The sequence below is a fragment of the Dendrobates tinctorius genome, unplaced genomic scaffold, assembly GCF_039654945.1.
Source record: "Dendrobates tinctorius isolate UK_male_01 unplaced genomic scaffold, ASM3965494v1 ptg000211l, whole genome shotgun sequence".
NCBI classification, from domain to species: Eukaryota; Metazoa; Chordata; class Amphibia; order Anura; family Dendrobatidae; genus Dendrobates; species Dendrobates tinctorius.
Window position 1 is genome coordinate 19,288,285 of NW_027361878.1, and position 21,331 is coordinate 19,309,615.

Here is a 21,331-nt window from a genome sequence, read left to right on the forward strand (position 1 = left end):
GGTGTTACTACAGGTTTCGGTTGTCTCCTGGTGGGTGTTCCCCCCGGTGGCTGCTGGTGTTACTACATGTGTAGTTAGTCAACAGATGGTGACCACCCCCCTTCCTATATAAGCTTACCAGATGCTGTAGTTCACTGTTGGTGATATTATTCATTTGGAGACCAACCAAGCTGGACTCAGGAGCAGGCTGTGTTGCAGTGGAGCTCCAGCTATCCCCTTGTTCTGGTGCCTTACTCTGCTGCTCGGAGCATTAGCAGCAGAGAGAAGCTAAGTCTTGTTTTTTAGTTTATTTTACCCTTAGGTGTTTGTCGTATCTTTCCTTGTTTGTTATTTGGTGCAGTACACGTTTTCCCTCTCTCACCACCTGGGGAGGGGGTTGGGGGTTTATCTCAGGGCTAAACAGGAGATAGGAACAGGTCGGGGACTTGGGCCTCACTACTATCAAGTGTACCCCCAAGTTAAGGAGAGTCAGGGCACCCCCTTAGCCTGAGGGGCAGTTCAGGGGCCCAAGTTCCACATCTCCTGTTTTCCCCCTACTGCCCCATGACAGCTTCTTCCAAGGTAGTTGACCTTCAGAAGCAACCAACATTTGTGACCCTTTGACGCTCATGGGACCCTGCCCCATTTCCATCTTGATGGTCAAGAACATGGCAGCAGGCTGCAACTAAGTGGTGACTTCCTTCCTCTTCACAATATAACATTCAGTTAGGCTGGTTTCACATTAGCGTATCTGTGCGCAGCGTATGATCCGCATGCGTCATGCATACATATCTTTAACATGTGTGAGGCAGTGAACGGTGTCATATCTGAGGGTCGCTATTTGTCCCCCAGAATGTGGTCAGAAGCGTATTAGATCTGCTGGAGTGCCTTGTGGCCACAGCAGCGTGCCTGTGACCCACAAGGCAGAATAAAAGTAAGTTTGAACCTTGTTAAGTTATTTTGACCAAGGAGCTTGTTCGGGAAAACCCAGTTTGGGCTTTTATTTTTGAAACTGACTGGAGGAAGGTAGTGGGGACCGGTCCGTTTCCTCCAGCCCAGATCTTATAAGTGGCCTATGGCCACAGATTGGAGGAAGGAAAAAAAAACCCTGCAGGAAGAGTTTTGGGTATGTCAGTTTTGGTCTTGCAAGCAGACAGAGCAGGTGGTCTGCAGAGCACTCCCTGTGTGAGGCAACACAGGGCCAAGCGGAGCCCAAAAGGTCTGGCACCACCTGCATACACAGCAGTGCGGACGTTCACGGCAACTAGCCCAAGACTGTCTTTTTGTTTTCCCGGCTGCTATCTGGAGGATACAGTGTGCTGTGCACTGTGTGAGTTTTTGGACATTAAACACGTTTTGTTTTTGAACTTGTTGGATCACTGCACAGCGTGGACACCGCTACTTTACACATGTTGTACGCAGTGACATGCGTTTGCATGCTTACGCATGCGTCATTTTGCGGTGTGCGGCAAACTCAGCATGTTGCATTTTTTGAGGTGTCAATTATGCGCAGCCAGGAGCATGCGCATGAGTGCGACAAAACAACGCATTACTGTCTATGGGAACGCATTGGTATGCAAGGACATGCATACACATGCGTTCGATACGCATGCGTATTTCAGACTGAACATGTCCAGGAACTGGTTTCAGCCACTCCTAAAACAAAGAACCCGCAGAACCCTATAGTAAATCGCATTATTTTTCTTTTTTTTTATTTATGAACCAATTGTTTTAATTTTTGTTATTAAAAATTCTTTTGTTTCACCATACCTGTCTCCCTGTGTTTTCTTTATCTCTTTATTTAAACGTGTGTATTGTTGAATGAAGTGTTAACGGGTGTTACAGTCAATGTGTTTATTATTAAAGTTACAGTCAAGGTGATAGTATTAAAGTCAGCAAACAGTACAGGTACATAACAATACAGGTACAGTTTACTTAGCGGCTTAAACCATTTCGTCTTGCCATGCCACACATCCAGTATCCAAAACAAAGTAGGCAGCAAATTTATCCCTCATTTGGGCGTTTTGCACTGTAGTCCTCAGAGGGTGATCTTGGTAATCCTGCAATGTGGTATTAACAGGTTCCTCAAGTTCTAAGTTGGGTTGCTCTTTTGCCAGGATGTAATTGTGCATAACAACACACGCTTTCACAACCTCATCAATTGTCTCCATTTTAAGATTGATAGTTGTACCCAAAATGCACCATTTAGATACCAGCAATCCAAAGGCACACTCCACAGTTCTTTGTGCCATTGTCAGTCGGTAATTGTAAATCCTTTTTATGTGATTCAAGTCCCGACTTGAGTACGGTTTTATGAGGTTGGCACACATTTGAAATGCCTCATCCCCAACCACAACAAACGGCATTGGCGGTCCTTCAGTGTTCAGAAGAGGTTGTGGCTGTGGAAAATTGAAATCATTACCATACAAACGTTGGCCCATGACTGAGTTTTTGAAAGTCTGGCAGTTATTTCCTCGTCCAAAAGGGCCAACGTCCACAACGACAAATCGACAGTCAACATCTGCAATCGCCATGAGAACAATGGAAAAGTATTTTTTTTGTAATTGAAATACTCAGATCCGCTTCCAGCTGGTTTTATAATCCAAATGCGTTTGCCGTCCACAGCCCCCAAACAGTTGGAAAATTACAAATGTGCTGGAATTTTGCAGCATTTTCCAGCCAGAGTTCAATTGTGGGTTGGGGGAGGAATTCTTCATGCAGAACGTCACATAAAGCTTGACAGGTGTCTCCAACAATCCCAGAAATGAAAATGTAGAGATAAGGTCTCTCCGGTAGCCAGGAATCTGCGTAACAGAAAATGTGAAAAAAAAAAAACACATTACATAGCTTTTCGAACAATAATATTATAATGACAGGTGTTTATTTTTCAACATTACGTACCTTAGGGTCACCAACAGACATTCCTCAGCAGGAATTGCTCGACGTAGCTGTGTGTCCTGCCTGGTGATGGATCCTTGGACACGTTGCAGCAAGTCATCGTAGCTCTGTTCCAACATTTTTGTACACTTGAAAAACTTTTGCGGGTTTTCACTCAGCTCAGTGTAAAAGAGTGGTAGATTCCACGTCTCTCTCGGACTTCAGCGATGGGATGTTGCCAATAGCGACAATGAGGTTGTCTCTTTCTCTTCTTTCTTCTTCACAAGCCACAGCAAAGGCAACAGCCAATTTTAATTGCAAATCAAGGTTAATAAGGAAGCTCTCCACGCCAAGATTCATCTTGCAGCTGGATACAGCAGCAAAAGGCGAGAATTTCAGGTGTGCAGTGTGTCTATATATAGAAATCCCATGAGACACGCCCGTTGGGTGTTTGGTGTCAAGGAAAATCTACTGGAAAAGCACTGGAAATATCGAACGCATGCGCAGAAACAACAAAAACGCAAGCAAAAATGCATACAAATGCATGCACATGCAGCGTTTTTATGCCGTCATGCGTAAGATGACGCAGATAAAAAGCGCTGCGTAAACATGCGTTTGCATGCGTTTGCGCATGCAGATGATACGCTGCACACAGAAACGCTAATGTGAACCTACCCTTATAGAAGTCATGAACAATGCTGACGCTCTCTCCTCCATCATTGCTTTGAACTGTACCGGCAGACTCCGGTATAGTTCAATGCGGGGGCAGGGGGAGTTGGCGCAGGCGGCAGGTGGCCCCCCTCCCTCACGGGCCATATAGCGGCTGGGTGATGTGCCGCTATGGGCCCCTGGGGGAGCGGGGGCCCTAGGCAGCTGCCTGGTCTGCCTGCCCCTAACGCCAGCCCTGATTGCAGATGTAGTGTTTGTTGGTTTTTTTTGCTCACATTTATTAAAATTGGAAAACTGTGGCAAAGAGCACACATGTGTCTTAATGTCTCACAGATAAATAAGGGGAAAAATAATTAAAAAAAAAAACCCCTATGTCGATGATGTTGTTACTTTTGAGACCTTAGTAGGCATCCTGTGGGTTTGGAATAGAACGTCATCACAAATAGGAAAAAGTTGAGAACAGGAAATGGGAATATTTCAACAATGGTAGTGAATTTTTAATAACTGTCTATGGTCTCATTCCCACTTGTGATCCATAGGGACGAGTGCAATCCGGTAAAAATAAATTGGACTGCACTCGCTCCAATGTTTCTCTATGGTGCAGCTCAATTTTGCGATTATTTTCTCACGCCGATTTCACCCGAGAATCGGATTCAGCACAGCATCTGTAGAGGAGAGGCTTGTGCTCCATTACTGCCTGGAGACTCTCATGATATTGGTCACTTCTACTCAGCTGCAATAGAGTACATTCCTCTAGTGCACTGTCTATGCAGGTAATACAGGAGTGTGTCTACAAGATGGCCATCCAAAAGCAAGTTTTTAGTAAGAAAAAAAATCACAAACATTAAAGAATAAAATACCACATTGTTTCACTTCTACATAGTTCTAAAAATTTAATAAAATAAAGTGATATTACAGTATATACATGACACATTTCCTAATGCATTTTTGTTGAACTGTGACTCATCGCACAAACTAGTAGTATTCCTGCACCAGGCAAAACTCATATTTTATGGTGGTAACAGTGGATAGATAACCTGTGCAATGTGATTCCCAGGAGGTTGTGGGGATTCCCTTTATATAAATTGGTCATTTTAAATTTACATTGAAATATATAAATACCGGTAATAATTAATTTTATTGTTGGGAAAACTGTAGAGTCAGGAAGATTTGCGGTACTTTTTTGGACATTGTATCCTGGACATGGATAATGCACCCGAAAATAACTAATTTTTTTTTACCCCAAAATATCACTTCTTACACAGGGATGGCACAGTTACAGTAACTTAAAACAGACTTTACGCAGTTAGGCTAGGTTCGCACTGTCCACAGTTGCTTTAAGTTTGTAAGGAGTTTGCCATTCCTGACTTCCAAGCTACATCCAGTGTAAGGCCGGAGTCACACTAGCGAGAAATACGGAGGACTGCTATGCATGAGAATCGGACCGATTTTTTTTTTTTTATACGTCGTGTGTAACTCCGGCCTAATTTTCAAGCTCGGTCCAACTTTCTAGGAATTGTCTACATCTGTCTCTCAGCAAGTAAGTTATTGACTAAGGCCTCTTTCACACATCAGTTTTTTACAATCAGTCGCAATCTGTCAAAGTTAGAAAAAGACGGATCCTGGGCAGATTGTGAAAAACTGATGCGCTGGTTCCATTTTTTTGACGGATCCGTCCAAAGTAGGTGAGAGAGAGAGATTTTTTTGTATATGCCAGAATGGAAAATGCTGCTTGGGGCATGCTCATTTTTTTTAAAAAAAGGAATCCAGCGACGGATAGGCTTCCATTATAGCCAACAATGGACGGCACTAGATCCGCCGCTGTCCGACTTTTCGACGTGCACAAAAATGTCCCTATGTCCGTTATCTCCGGACGATGGAAAAAGATTTTCCAACGCATCCGTCATACGACGGATGAAACGTGCGGCCATCCATCACAATCCATCACTAATACAAGTCTATGAGAAAAAAACGGATCCAGCGCTGGATCCGTTTTTTTTTTTCAAAAAGTGACAGATTGTGACTGATGGCAAAAAACTGTGTGAAAGAGGCCTTAACTGTTCTTGCTGCTGTTCACACCTTGTCTCTGCATTCAAGGTAATGCATCTCTTCAGTCTCTATTTTGCTTAAGGCCCCGTCACACACAGCGAGATTGCTGATTTTGTGATGCCACAGCGATCTCACCAGCGATATCGTCGGATCGTTGATGGGATCGCTGGGACATGGAAGAGTGTAACAGGGCCCTTACACTACACTGTTATCCTGTGATTAACTATTTCCTTACTGCAAATCCCAATTTGCATACATCCCAGGTATTAAACATTTCCCTATTGGAAGATACCAGACTGCATAAACTTCCGTTATACTGGTGATTAACCTTTGCCCTGCTAGAAGATACCAGACTGTATTCCTGTGATTAACTGCGAACCTGTTTGAAAATACCAGTTTCCTGAAGTTGCTGTCCCATGTGTGCATACACCCGGCACTGCCTCATCTATGTGATCTGACACCCTTTTTGTCTACTGTCCTCATAATCTGCTGTCCTGGTCCTTGCTGATCTGCTGCCAAGACCCTTTCCCGCTGTTCTGTATATTGGTCACCCTGACTTACATCTCCAGATCAGCCCTGAACACAAGTGTCTTTCTTTGTTGTATCCTTCATGCCTTGTTATCAGTTTTAGTTTTAATTGCTGTTATCCTTGGGTTCCTTTTCACCTCTTTTTTTTAGAAATGCCTGTAGTAGTCTTGGGGTGATTATAAGGGAGAATTTTAACAAATTTTGAGTAAAATCGAAAACATGAAGAATTATGTGCAAGTTTTTTTTCTTTTTACAAAAGTGAATTAAAGGGTTATTCTCATCTTCTTTCTTCAAGAGTGCACTGCTCCTGTCTCGTAGCTTTCTGCTTGCCAGGGGTGCTGCACTCCTAAGGTCCGACACTTCAGACCCTCCAGAAGCAAGGCAGAGTCACTGACTCCAACTGTGCAATAGCTAATGCTGTCTGCTTTGCCTCTGCAGCATCAGATGATTGCAGGGCCAATGAAGCTAGCTAGATTTAATGATTCAGCCAGATTCAGAGCAGCACTTGCAAGCTCTATAGCAAAAGAATGACGGGTATGTATTCAATGCCTAGAAAACTGAGCACCACTAATAGACTATAGAGGTGCCGGCAACCTAGGCATTGAGCAGTACACAAATTAAAAATCCCGCATCCAGAAAGGATTTTTAATAAGCTGTAAATTCCAAACTTGCTTGTGTTTTACAAGCTGTGGAGAAACGAGGGTCAGTGGGTGCTCTTGTCCACTGGTCCGGCTGTCTTTATAAAGACCGGATGGACCAGGGCTAATCCCACTAAACATCCACACTCCTTTTCCATGGGCAGAATACTACTCAGACAACACAGGGAAGATGATGAAGGCGAACGCTGGGGCACAGCCTCCCCCACAATTCTTCAGCTCGGTGGTACGGTTCTGCCCGTACCAAAAGAACAACTCCTTCAGCTCTTTCTCCTGCTTGATGCTCCTGGTCCAAATGCGACTAACAACTCCTGGATTTGGGCTGCTTGGGACTGGGTAATTGATTCCAGACTGCCACTGGATCCTTGATTTGGCATGCAATTAAATTCCTCTTGGTCAAACTCATCATCCTACACGACGTTCCAGGTGTCCCAAATGACCAAGTCCTGTATCAAATCCAACCGAGTGTCGGTGGCCCTGTATTCGATCCGTTGAAGCTGGCATAACTTCTGTAGTTGCCGTTTCCTGTTGAGGCTGTATATCCACTCTGGTCCTTTTCTCAAGGCAGAGCTGGTGGGTTTGGATATAGTGGTGTCCGAAACCTGCTATGTATTTTTTACCTACAGTATGATCTGCTGTGACTGTCTATCTGCCTCCATGGTTAGTAACATAGTTAGCAAGGCCGAAAAAAGACATTTGTCCATCCAGTTCAGCCTATATTCTGTCAGAATAAATCCCCAGATCTATGTCCTTCTAAAGAACCTAATAACTGTAAGATACAATATTGTTCACGGTTCATGGTTGTGGAGCCTTAGATTGTGTCTACAAACACAGTCTCCTGCAGCTCCCCTGGATCTGCTGGGCTGAGTAGTATTCCCCCCAGCTGCCACAAAGTGTGGGGACACGAGGGTCATTGGGTGTTCTCATCCTCTGGCCCGGCTGTCTTTAGAAAGACCACATGGACCAGGGCTCATCCCTCTGAATCCCTACACTCCTTTTCCGAGGGAAGAATACTACTCAGACGATGTGACGGAGTCAGCTTACGCTGAGTCGATTTCTTTAGAGTGGACACTCTGGGTCATGGCACCCACCCACCTAGGGCAAGCTGACCTTGTGAGGAACCACCCCCTATACAGGGAGTGTCAGGGGCAAGACCAAGGGGGTGAGCCACCACGACTGCTGGAACCAGACGGCCGGCTCAAGTAGACACTAGGTATGACAAAGACGACAAAGGACGTGCAGGAAACAAGACAAGACAATATGTGAATTCAAGGTATCTTCATGAAGGCAAATTCAGGATAACATTAAGTGCAAAACGTGATAACAGGCAAACACAGCAAGGTGCGTGCGTGGCACGCCAAGGTCCATGGCATGGTACGTGCCAGAAGGTAAGCCCGGTTACCAGCAAGGACACGATGGCATCGGACTCCGGACAGCTGGCAAGGATCAGGGCATCAGTCTGCAGACACCAGCTCCGGACATCAGGCCGCAGTCTTCATGCTTACGATCTCTGGCAGTGATGGCAGGTTCCGAGAATCCAGCAGGCAAGCCAGGGTACAGGCAAGGAGGCACGACAGATCTCCAGACATGGTGCGTGTTAGGGAACACGCCGAGGTCCAAGGCAAGATTCCAGGCAGGGTGCAAGGCAAGGTGCGTGAGTAGGGGACACGCCAGGTTCAATGTGCAAAGAACAAGACATGGTGCATGTGTAGGGGACACGCCAGGGTTCAAGGTCCAAGATACAAGACAAGGTGCATGTGTAGGGACACGCCAGGGTCCAAGGCAAGGTCCTGCGCATGCCGATGGACACGCCAGGGACAGGGTTCAAGGCAGAGTCCTGCACGTGCAGAGGGGCACGCCTGGGTCAGGTTCAAGGCAAGGTCCTGCGTGTGCTGAGGGACATGCCAGGGTCAGGTTCAAGGCAAGGTCCTGCGCGTGCCGAGGGACACACCAGGGTCAGGGTCAAGTCAGGGTGCATGCTAAGAGACACGCCAGAGTTCAGGCTAAGGCAAGGTCCTGCGCATGCTAGGAGGCACACCAAGGTACAGGCTAGGGCCTGTGCGTGCAAGAGGGCACGACAGGGTATAGGCTAGGGCCTGTGCGTGCAAGAGGGCATGACAGGGTACAAGCTAGGGCCTGTGCGTGCAAGAGGGCACGACAGGGTAAAGGCTAGGGCCTGTGCGTGCAAGAGGGCACGACAGGGTACATGGCAAGACCTGTGCGTACTTTTACAAAAGCACGGGGAGGTATGCCAATGGAGCAGGCAAGGGCCTGCGCGTGCTATTAGAGAAGCACGCAAAGCACAGTACAGAGACAGCGTGGGTGCGAGGAAGCACAGAGAGCACGGCTGGGGCACTGGCTAGCTGGTCGGGCTGAGGCACAGACAGACGGGCAAGACTCCGGCGAACCCGGCTGGGGCATAACAGGCGACGCAGCTGTCACTGGCTGACGAGCACGCCTGAGGCACAAGCAGGCGGGCACGGCTAGGTCCGGCACGGCTGAGGCACAGACAGGAGGCTAGGAAGGCCAGGCGCATGCAAAGGGCACACGAAGAAATAAGGCAAAGCAAGGCGAGAAACAAGGTAAGACAAGGTACAGGGCAAGGAGCAGAACGTAGGCAGAAACACAGGTCAGGTCAGGTCAGAGCGAGAACAGAGCTAGCAGCAGAGCGTAGGCCGAAGCCCAGAACTGGGTCAAGGGGGAACCTTGAGACTAGCCCTGAAATGTGCAAGAGAGCACAAAAGGTCAGAGAGCAGGAGTGGTGCATGTGCCAGGAGGCACAACAGAGCACCATAGGTAAGAGACAAGGAATGGTGCGTGTGCCAGGAGGCACCACAGAGCACCATAGATAAGAGAGGAGGAATGGTGCGTGTGCCAGAAGGCACCACAGAGCACCATAGGTAAGAGAGGAGGAATGGTGCGTGTGCCAGGAGGCACCACAGAGCACCATAGGTCAGAGCAAGGAAGAGCAAGCAAAGACAGAGAACATAGGAAGGACCACAAGGCAAAGCATAGCAAAGGCAAGACATGGCAAAGCAGGCAAGGCAGAGAACACAGGAAGGACTACAAGGCAAAGCATAACAAGGACAAAACACGGCACAAAGGACAAACACAAGACAAGGCATGGGACAAGAGGCAGAGTACAAGCACAGTGCGTGTGCAGAGACGCACTACAGGGCAGAGTGCAGGGGCACAGAATACAGAGAGCGACCAAGCAGACAAATCAGCCATGCAGGGAAGCAATACGATACTCAGGCCCCGACCATAGGAAGGGGCGGTCTGATATAGGGCATTAGAATCTGCGCTTCCGGGTCAGGACCAGGGAAGGACTTCCGGTTCAGATCCTCCAGGATCATAGAGAGGATTGCTAGATCAGACTGGGCTGGACCATAGAGAAGGTCACATGATCAGGGGCTCCAGAAACACTGAGATGTTAGCTGGGTCAGACAGTGCTGGAACATAGGAAAGGTCACATGATCAGGGGCTCCAGGAATACAGAGAGGACTGCTGCATCAGACAGTGCTAGAACATAGGAAAGGTCACATAATCAGGGGCTCCAGGATCACAGAGAGAATAGCTGGATCAGACAGTGCTGGAACATAGGAAAGGTCACATGATCAGGGGCTCCAGGAACACAGAGAGGATTGCTACAGGCAGAGCAGAGACGGCTGGTCACACAGCAGCGGCGTATAGCCATGAGGTAAAACACACATGCGCACTGGCAATGGCAGGCAGCCATGAGATGAGGCGTGCATGCACAATGCTCCAGGCATCTTGCAGCATAACAGTAACGAGGTGCGTGTGCACACTGCTTCCAGGGATCTTGCCGCATGAGACATAACGGACATGAGAATTCAGTGCACGTGCACACTGCTCCAGGAGTCATGCGGCATACCAGACATGGCGGGCATGATAGTTCGTGCATGTGCACACTGCTCCAGGGGTCATGCGGCATAACAGACATGGTGGCCATGACAGGCATAATAGACATGGCGGGCATGACAGACAACACAAGCTGAGGGTAAAACTGTGTGGCAATAATTTATTGAACCACCAAATGACAATAACATATAGAATAGGTTCGGCAAATACACAAGATGGTGCAAATTACAGTCACCCTTCCACTGGCTCTCTGGAATTAGAGCAGTTGCGACTTCAGAGCTTCCAAGGCTGGCTACCCCCACCAGTGTCGAGCACCACAGAGAGGAGGTAACGACAAGCTAAGGAAGCTGACAGTCCATTGAGGTACGTGGCCAGGTGACCCAATTGTCCCAACCTGGCTTCTCCGAATGTCTCCATGGGTTCAGTGATGCTCAATGGAGCAGATATGTCTTCCTCCAGCTGGCATTCTGTAAAGTGTCTCAAATCTGTATTACTCAGGTTGAAGCCATGGTGCATTGGCTACTCTCATGTAGAGTATCTCTGGAAACAGAGGAAGATCCTTCTTTTATAGTTCATAACTGTCCTTCAGGCCATCATCTAGAGGTCAAGGGAGAGGTGGGATGATGTCATCTTTCATTGCTCAAGCATTCAATCAATCTGCTCAATTTGTCATTCACTATTTGCAGGTCAACAAGCTTCATGGACTAATACAATGGGTAATCAACATATTAGCAAACATTGATTGTTCAATTATCCTGTGTCCATGTCTTCCAAGGATAGCAGCACAATAAGTTTCAACAAATATCAAGAGTCAATGTTCAGGATCATATGAACAATGGCCTATGTCTTTTGAACCACCGAACAAAAATATGTCTGGCCTAATTAAGAATAAATGCTGTCTCATCACACAAGCATTTTGCCATTGTCACGCCTGCCATGCCGCTTTGCCCCCAGTGCCGGGTCCCTGCGGGCGCCCTGGAGGTCTCTCATGTCTTATGCTGCAAGATCCCTGGAGCAGTGTGCACATGCACCTCGTGACTGTTGTGCTGCAAGATGCCTGGAGCAGTGTGCATGCGCACCTCACCTCGTAGCTGCATGCCGTGGCTGTGTGACCAGCTGTCTCTGCTCTGCCTGCGGCAATCCTCTGTGTTTCTGAAGACCCTGATCATGTGACCTTTCCAGCACTGTCTGATGCAGCAGTCCTCTCTGTGTTTCTGGGGCCCCTGATCATGTGAACTTTCCTATGTTCCAGTACTGTCTGACCCAGCTAACCTCTCAGTGTTTCTAGTGCCCCTGATCATGTGACCTTCTCTATGGTCCTGCCCAGTCTGATCTAGCAATGCTCTCTATGATCCTGGAGGATCTGAACCGGAAGTCCCCTCCTGCATGGCTGCTTTGTCTGCTCGGTCGCTCCCCGTATTCTGTGCCCCTGCACTCTGCCCTGTCGTGCGTCTCTGCACACGCTCTGTACTTGTATTCTGCCTCTTGTCCTGTGCTATGTCTTGTGTTGTCCTTTGTACCATGTCTTGCTTTTGCTATGCTTTGACTTGTAGTCCTTCCTGTGTTCTCTGCCTTTGCCTGCTTTGCCATGTCTTGCCTTTTGCTCTGCTTGGTGCTCTGTTGTGCCTCCTGGCACATGCACCATTCCTGCTCTGACCTATGGTGCTTCTCAAGCACATTTCCAGGCTAGTCTCAAGGTTCTTCCTTGACCCGGCTCTGGGCTTCGGCCTACGCTCCGCTGTTAGCCATGTTCTCTACCTGGTGCTCTGTTGTGCCTCCTGGCACACGCACCTTTTCTGCTCTCTGACCTATGGTGCTTCTCCAGCACATTTCCAGGCTAGTCTCAAGGTTCTTCCTTAACCTGGCTCTGGGCTTCGGCCTACGCTCCGCTGCTAGCCCTGTTCTCTGCCTGGTGCTCTGTTGTGCCTCCTGGCACACGCACCATTTCTGCTCTCTGACCTATGGTGCTTCTCCAGCACATTTCCAGGCTAGTCTCAAGGTTCTTCCTTAACCCGGCTCTGGGCTTCGGCCTACGCTCCGCTGCTAGCCCTGTTCTCTGCCTGGTGCTCTGTTGTGCCTCCTGGCACACGCACCTTTTCTGCTCTCTGACCTATGGTGCTTCTCCAGCACATTTCCAGGCTAGTCTCAAGGTTCTTCCTTAACCTGGCTCTGGGCTTCGGCCTACGCTCCGCTGCTAGCCCTGTTCTCTGCCTGGTGCTCTGTTGTGCCTCCTGGCACACGCACCATTTCTGCTCTCTGACCTATGGTGCTTCTCCAGCACATTTCCAGGCTAGTCTCAAGGTTCTTCCTTAACCCGGCTCTGGGCTTCGGCCTACGCTCCGCTGCTAGCCCTGTTCTCTGCTTGGTGCTCTGTTGTGCCTCCTGGCACACACACCTTTTCTGCTCTCTGACCTATGGTGCTTCTCCAGCACATTTCCAGGCTAGTCTCAAGGTTCTTCCTTAACCCGGCTCTGGGCTTCGGCCTACGCTCCGCTGCTAGCCCTGTTCTCTGCCTGGTGCTCTGTTGTGCCTCCTCGCACACACAACATTTCTGCTCTCTGACCTATGGTGCTTCTCCAGCACATTTCCAGGCTAGTCTCAAGGTTCTTCCTTAACCCGGCTCTGGGCTTCGGCCTACGCTCCGCTGCTAGCCCTGTTCTCTGCCTGGTGCTCTGTTGTGCCTCCTGGCACACGCACCATTTCTGCTCTCTGACCAATGGTGCTTCTCCAGCACATTTCCAGGCTAGTCTCAAGGTTCTTCCTTAACCCGGCTCTGGGCTTCGGCCTACGCTCCGCTGCTAGCCCTGTTCTCTGCTTGGTGCTCTGTTGTGCCTCTTGGCACACGCACCATTCCTGCTCTGACCTATGGTGCTTCTCAAGCACATTTCCAGGCTAGTCTCAAGGTTCTTCCTTGACCCGGCTCTGGGCTTCGGCCTACGCTCCGCAGCTAGCCCTGTTCTCTGCCTGGTGCTCTGTTGTGCCTCCTGGCACATGCACCATTTCTGCTCTCTGACCTATGGTGCTTCTCCAGCACATTTCCAGGCTAGTCTCAAGGTTCTTCCTTAACCCGGCTCTGGGCTTCGGCCTACGCTCCGCTGCTAGCTCTGTATTCTGCCTTGCTTTGTGGTGCCTCCTGGCACACTCTCCTTTCCTGTTCTCTCTCTGACCCCGCTCTGTGCTTCTGCCTAGGTTCCGCTCCTTGCTTTGTCTTTTCCTTGCCCTGTCTGGGTTTCCCTTCCCCTTGTCTTGTTCCTCAGTACCGACCTGTTGGTCGCGTCACACAGGACAGTGTCACGTGTCAGTCTTGTTGTTTTAGTTACCGGCCTTCGGGTCGTGTCACACAGGACAGGCATATGTGACAGATTGCCCCTTGCCCGCTTCCTGTGCCTTAGTCGTGCCGCTTGCTTGTGTCTCAGCCGTGTGCACTGGCCAGTGAGGCGTGTCTCCTGCCTTGAACCCTGGCGTGGCTCCTAGCACGCACCCTGCCTCGAACCCTGGCGTGGCTCCTAGCACGCACCCTGCCTCGAACCCTGGTGTGGCTCCTAGCACGCACCTTGCCTGGAACCCTGGTGTGGCTCCTAGCACGCACCTTGCCTCGAACCCTGGTGTGGCTCCTAGCACGCACCTTGCCTCGAACCCTGGCGTGGCTCCTAGCACGCACCCTGCCTCGAACCCTTGCGTGGCTCCTAGCACGCACCCTGCCTCGAACCCTGGTGTGGCTCCTAGCACGCACCCTGCCTTGGACCCTGGTGTGGCTCCTAGCACGCACCCTGCCTCAAATCCTGGCATGGCTCCTAGCACGCACCCTGCCTTGAACCCTGGCTTGCCTGCCGGATTCCCGAAACCAGCCGACCGCTGCCAGAGGTCCGGAACCAGATGACTGCGGCCTGATGTCCGGAGCTAATTTCCGCAGCCTGATGCCTGGATCCTGTTGGTCGTTGCCAGTAGTCCGGAGTCCGATGCCATTGTACCCTGCCTTGGACCCTGGCGTGTCTTCTAGCACGCGCACTGCCTTGGACCCTGGCGTGTCTTCTAGAACGCGCCCTGCCTTGGACCCTGGCGTGTCTTCTAGCACGCGCCCTGCCTTGGACCCTGGCGTGTCTTCTAGCACGCGCCCTGCCTTGGACCCTGGCCTGTCTCCTAGCACGCACTCTGTCTTGTACTCTGGCGTGTGTCCAAGCACGCATCCTCTCTTGAACTCTTGGGTGTCTCCTAGCAGGCCTCCTCTCTTGAACTCAGGCGTGTCTCCTAGCAGGCATCCTGCCTTGAAACCCTGGTGTGTCTCCTAGCACGTACCCTGCCTTGGACCCTGGTATGTTTTCTAGCACGTGTTATGCCTTGAACATTTGGCGTGCCCCTGCACGCACTTTGCTGTGTTTCACTGTTTATGCCTTGCACCTGATTAAAGCTTGAAACCACGTTTATTGAAGAAACCCAGTGACCTCGCTTTATGTTTTGCATCCTGCTCGTTCCTGTTGTTAGACACTCACTAGTGTCCCCCTGAGCCGGCCGTCTGGTCCCAACAGTCGTGGTAGCTCACCCCCTTGGTCTTGCCCCTGACACTCCCTGTGAGGGTGGTTCCTCACAAGGTCAGCTCGCCTTCGGTGGGTGGGTGCCACGACCCAAAGGGTCCACTCAAAAAATCGGCTCAGCAGAAGCTGAGTCCGTCACAGCCATTTTACCCATTTATGATTATGAGAAAACCTTCTTAATGTTGACTACAGGTTTAATGACTCAAATTGTCAGCATCCGAGATCCCTTTTCCTATATGCTCTGTGTGGTACTATTCTTGTTGGCATTCTAATGCACTGTTACTATGTGCATGGCATTATTTATCTGCACTCTGCATAGACTATTCGTATGGCCTGTGTTTGTCACTAGGAATACCCCAGAAGAATTGATGCCCAGACAAGATGTAAAAGTAGCAAAGTTTGGAATAAGCGTCCACATTGCAGCGTGTAATAAGGCAGCACAGCCAGTACTTTGTACCCACCTATCGCACTGAGCTTTGCTCAATTGCTTGTCCATCGGCATGTTGCTCATTAGGCCACTACTGCGCCTATATTTTATGAATCGATGGACACAGATTTTGAACGACATTATGTAAGCTCCACATACCCTATACATACTGAAATAATAAACCTATAGGACTGTGGGTTATGTCACCTTCCATGCAGAATACAGTCATATCTGCTACAGTCTTTTAGCTGAAGTTAACGCTCATAGCTAGAAATATATTCTGGGAGCTGTAAACACTGCGCTTGGTCAGCAGCTGTTAAAACACTACTGAGGCTTTGCCAAAAAAGGAGCTGTAGTAAAAAGCTGCGTCTACCCTACAGCATGGTACAAAGGCGACCAGCAGCGGTCCAAGTTAAGCTGCATCCAAGAAGCCTGTATGGAGCAGCTCTAAATCCCTACAGAGGTTTCAATGGGCAGCTGTATGGTGTCTGATCTTCCCTAGAAGTAATTCCCCAGGGGGAGTATACATTTGTAACACAGAAGGCAATGGGATTTTTTTTTTCCAGTATGTACGAGTTTGTGTTTTCATTTTTTACTTTTCTTTTTTTTTTATCTTGTGTTCGTGGATGTCTTTTTAAGTCACATTCTTTAAAATGGCGCACGTGGCTCATGAATGAAATAAAAAATACTGCTCCTTCGGGCTCGATTCATTATTGCATTTTTTTTTTGCAAGTTTTTCAGCACTTTTTGTAAAGTTACACTGATTTAAACAAATGTGACTTTTTCAAAAAGTTACACTTTTTTTTTGCGCAAGTATTCTCCAATCCTGTCCACCGGCGCAATTTTTTCTTTTTGTACACCAAAATTTACGTAGCAAATTTTGAGGAACATGGAACTTTCTGTACTAAATAAGTGGAAGAAAGGATTAAACGGGTTGTCCAGTTTGGTATGGAGGTCAGCAGTCGCTATATGACTGCTGACTTAGGAATCCTCACATCATGCAGTGTGCGCACTGTCAGGATTATCTGGTGCAGAGACCGGGTGGTCATGTGACCGCAATCAAGCGTTCTGCATACTCCTGGCCACATTCCGACTAGACATGCGCAGCTGCACTCAATGCAAGTAAATTGAGCTGTGCCACAACCATCTTGTTGAAATGTGGCTGAGAGTATCCGCATCGCATACTTGCAATCACACGACTCCCCAATCTTGCCGCCGACACAGGAATATAGTAAAATGCGCTCTGTGAGGATTCACAAGTCTGCAGTCACATTGCGTGACTGCAGACTTTCATACCAAACCCCGAACACACCCTTTAAGCCAAAAATAGACAAAATTCATGAACTGTGTGCACCACATTGAAGAACTTGGCGCAAAAATTGTCAAACTATACCAGAAGACAAAAAAAGGTCACGATTCATTACTGCATTTGAACCTATTGTTTTACATGTTTTTTTTTTCATATTCATGCTACATTCAGCTTTCTAGTTACGCCTTTTTTAAGTATTTTATGTTTTCACCGTGTTTTTTTTTTTAATTCGACATTGTGGACTCAAGTTTAGGAGGTTTTCAGATATTAAAAATGGCAAATCTGCAATGATGACTGTCTTTCCAGCAATGTATTTGTAGCGCAGGACAACCACGAAGAGCAGCTGCTTCTCCAGGGCCGACACGAACATAGTAGTAACGACCAGCAAAGAGCACTACTACTCGCTGCCTGCCTGTGCCTGGGCTCCGCTAATATGGCGGGCATTCCCCCTAGCGCTCAGCCGCTGCCTCTTTCCGGTCACGTGATCGCGCGGTTATATAACGCCGGAAGTGTGACGCCGGCTCCATTTTGCCGACCTTGCCGCAGGGTGAACGCATCGCAGGAGCTCCTTTTGGGGGAAGAAAAGAAAGCCATCATGTCCTCTGCAGTGTCTCGTCTGTTCCGGGTGCCCCGGCTGGCGCAGCTCGTGTCCCGGAGGGGAATGTCCTCTTCTCATGTAGCGAACGCTGGGATGAAACCTGTGGTGAGACGTCAGGCAGTGTATGTGTGGGTCAGTCTGTTGGGAGCTGGGCCCGGCATACCAGTGTGTGGCTGGAAGTGAAGCCTTCATCTTCTTACTGTTTCTGGGTCTTGTTGGGATGGTTGCCCTTAGCAACTATTCAGTTTCACCATCCTCGGTGTATGGCAGCTCCTGTGACAGTTGCCATAGTGATTATTTTGCACAGCTAACCACGATGTATGGCCAGTCCTGTGCGATGGTTGCCCATAGCAACTATTTAGCGCCTCCTTCCTCTGTGTATGGCAGGTCCTGTACAACGGTTGCCCATAGCAACTATTTAGCGCCCCTGTCCTTGGCGTATGGCAGGTCCCGTGCAATGGTTGCCCAGAGCAACAATTTAGCGCCCTTGTCCTTGGCGTATGGCAGGTCCTGTGCAATGGTTGCCCATAGCAGCTGTTTAGCGCCTCCTTCCTCAGTGTATGGCAGGTCCTGTACAACGCTTGCCCGTAGCAACTATTTAGCGCCCCTGTCCTTGGCGTATGGCAGGTCCCGTGCAATGGTTGCCCATAGCAACTATTTAGCGCCCGTCCTTGACGTATGGCAGGTCCCGTGCAATGGTTGCCCAGAGCAACTATTTAGCGCCCCTGTCCTTGGCGTATGGCAGGTCCCGTGCAATGGTTGCCCATAGCAACTATTTAGCGCCCCTGTCCTTGGCGTATGGCAGTTCCCGTGCGATGGTTGCCCATAGCAACTATTTAGCGCCCCTGTCCTTGACGTATGGCAGGTCCTGTGCGATGGTTGCCCATAGCAACTATTTAGCGCCCCTGTCCTTGACGTATGGCAGGTCCCGTGCAATGGTTGCCCAGAGCAACTATTCAGCCCCACCACTGTCCTCGGTGTATGGCAGGTCTTGTTGCCCGTAGCAAAAATTCAGCACTGTCATATGACAGCGCTTGTGCAAATGTGTGGTGCTCTGAGAACTAGGATGCTCCAGTGTAGATCTGAGTTTTGTGCTTGCATTTAGAGAGATTGTCCACAACATTTTGTTACACGTAATCAGGTGCAGTTCCCCAATATCAGAATGTGTATAAACCACAGCCTGGCTTCTGTAGTTCTGCTCGTGTCCTTAGGAACCTTCTGCCATGGTTAATTCTCTACACTGCTGTGGCCGTAGCATTCCTGCTATGCGATGGTGGAGAAACCTTAAATTGTTGGCTTGAAATTGGTTCTTTTATCTGTTGCTAAGATTACTGGTCACCTCATTGATGACTAGTTTTCTTGGCAAGGAGAGTGCAGTGTTGGAGGATCTTTGCTGTACAGCATGCAGTTGCTGCTCTGAAGTTGGCTGGAGCCTCATTACACCCTGAACTCACAAACTGTGCCCAGTGTATTCCTTCATCTTTGCTAATTGCCAAAAGGCACTATTTCTTTGTGCTGTTAAGGCTATTAGGAATACAAACATACCTTTTGCAGTGTGCTTCCCTTATGTAAGGTAGCCTATTAAACCGACAGCAACTTATAGGGGGTTTCCTTTACTGAGATTTTAAGTTATCCTTAAGATTCCTCAGTATTAGATTCTTCAGGGTCTGTCAGCAGCTTACTAAACATTATAATGGAATAGCGGAGTTCTGCTCCTTAGGGTACTGTTACACTTAGCGATGCACCAGCGATCACGACAACGATATGGATCGCTGTTGCATCGCCAAGTGGTCGCTAGTGAGCTGCCACACATGCAGATCTCACCAGCGACATAGCAGGGGTCGGGGGTCACTACTTACCTGTCAGACGCGGCGATCCTGATGTCCTCCCGTCCGCATCCACGCGTCGCTTGTCGGTGCCACAGGAAGCGCCCGACGAGAAATGGTCCAGGACGTTCTCGCGACCAGCGATAAGCAGCGGGGGAGCCGGTCAGAGGTAAGTATCAGACATAGTGATATCACTAGCAATATCGCTGCTACGTCAAAAAATCGGTGACGTTACAGCGATATTGCTAGCGATATCGCGATGTGTAACGGGGGCTTTACACAACTTGCATAAGGCCACTGCCAGAGTTGGTAACAGCAGGCGGTCAGTTTCCACTGATCTGATACTGATTACCCATTATAATGATAAGGCATCACTATCCCAGTAGAGGAAAACCCTCTAACCATATGTGTGCTTAGTAGCCAAGCTCCTTTAGTTTGATCAGATAGTTTTAAGTGGCAGATTATAAACTTTGTGAGCATAGAGGGGGCTGTCAACATATTGGACCAATGCAGCATTCTGATGATTTTACTTGGGAAAGCTGCAGTTGGACACAAAGTATTACAGGCCAGCTATTCATCCAGATGAGTGTCCATGTCAGTCTTCCAGTGAAAGAACACTCTGGACTATGCAATGGGCCCCTTCATTATATGATAAAACAGTTAAGTATTTTCTGATTTCAAAAAACGAAGCCTTTACTCAGCCTTTGAGTCACTGCCTCTGCTCCCAGTGTCTGCAGCACTTAGGCTGCTGCATGCTGTCGATGTAACAGTGAGTTCAGCTGCTTGTATGGTCTACTTTGGCAGAGCCACTGATCAGCTGCAGTGCTGTCTACGTGATGTCAGTGCTGAAGACAATAACTAGCAGCGTCAGAGACTCGTAACTGAAGCTGGGGAGGATGAGTAAAAGATGGCTTGTTACAAAAACAAATAAAAAGAATGCAAACACAAAACCCTTTTAATCATGTACTAATGCATGGAGCCAAATAAACTAAAACAATTGTAGTTTTTTGCTCCTCTAGCAAAAATGCTCAATTTCTCTTTCCATTTTGCTGTCGAGGTCACTTAGTCTTTGGATCAGATCTTAAGCTACAATTTATTTATGGTCTGGTGGAAACAGTTTTGTAAATTCCTAAAGGGGTAGCTGAAGCAATCCTTGTCTATTCACAGGTCCCATGTAATGGTAAGCATTGGATATTGTGCTGTCAGCAGCTTCTGTGTTAATCAATAGAGCTATTGTCCTTGCAGGAAGAGCTGCATGCAACTCTCCTAACAAGCGTCCGTCTCTCCATAGCATCAGCAAAAAGATCCCGTTCTTCTGATAGAACTGAAGCATTTATGACATCCATATCCTCAGGGCTATCTCACATTAATGATGTAGATACTGCCAAACATTGTTAAATTCCAGATACTAGCTGCCTGCAATACAGCTAATGCTGAATGACTTTCTTGCATAATCAGAATGATTGGAGTGTTATAATGTTTTTCATTTTTTCTACAGGAATCCATTATTGGCCTCACCACATTTATGGTCATATTCCTGGTTCCATCGGGCTACATCCTCTCCCACCTGGAGGAGTATAAGAAGAGAGACTGATGTGGACATGCTCCATTCTGCTTTACTGCATTCCATTTCCAGCGTTGTGAAGTTGCACTCCCGTTCTAAGCGCACATTTGTTTGTCTGTTACAATAAATCCTGTTTACAATCCTCCTATAATGCGTTGTGTTTGTCATTACTGAAGATTTTGAGAGAACCAATGGTGCACACATGCCTCACTTTTGGCAAAATGCGGCAACTAAAACATTACATTATCTCACATGCACCGTTACTGCTATGTTTTCTAGCACACTTTATTCACCTGGGTTGGCTAAGGGGGAATAAGGCTGGCTACATGGCCCTTCTAAAGGTGTTGTAGAGGAATCAGTCAAGTGATTCTATACACCAGGGGTGCACAACCTGCAGTGGACTAACATGCATGGCTGTCTCGGTCTGTACAAAAA

General features: G+C 48.4%; 1 protein-coding gene and 1 long non-coding RNA gene across 2 annotated transcripts in view; one reads left to right on the forward strand and one right to left on the reverse strand.

Moving 5' to 3' along the window:
- The window catches only part of LOC141058170 (actin, alpha skeletal muscle 3), a 98,408-nt gene that overhangs the window by 49,006 nt on the left and 28,071 nt on the right, over positions 1-21,331 (reverse strand). The window lies entirely within an intron of this gene.
- On the forward strand, positions 17,272-21,047 carry LOC141058342 (uncharacterized). The gene is made up of 2 exons (XR_012222143.1): positions 17,272-17,611; positions 20,831-21,047. It is a non-coding gene; the product is annotated as an uncharacterized lncRNA (long non-coding RNA).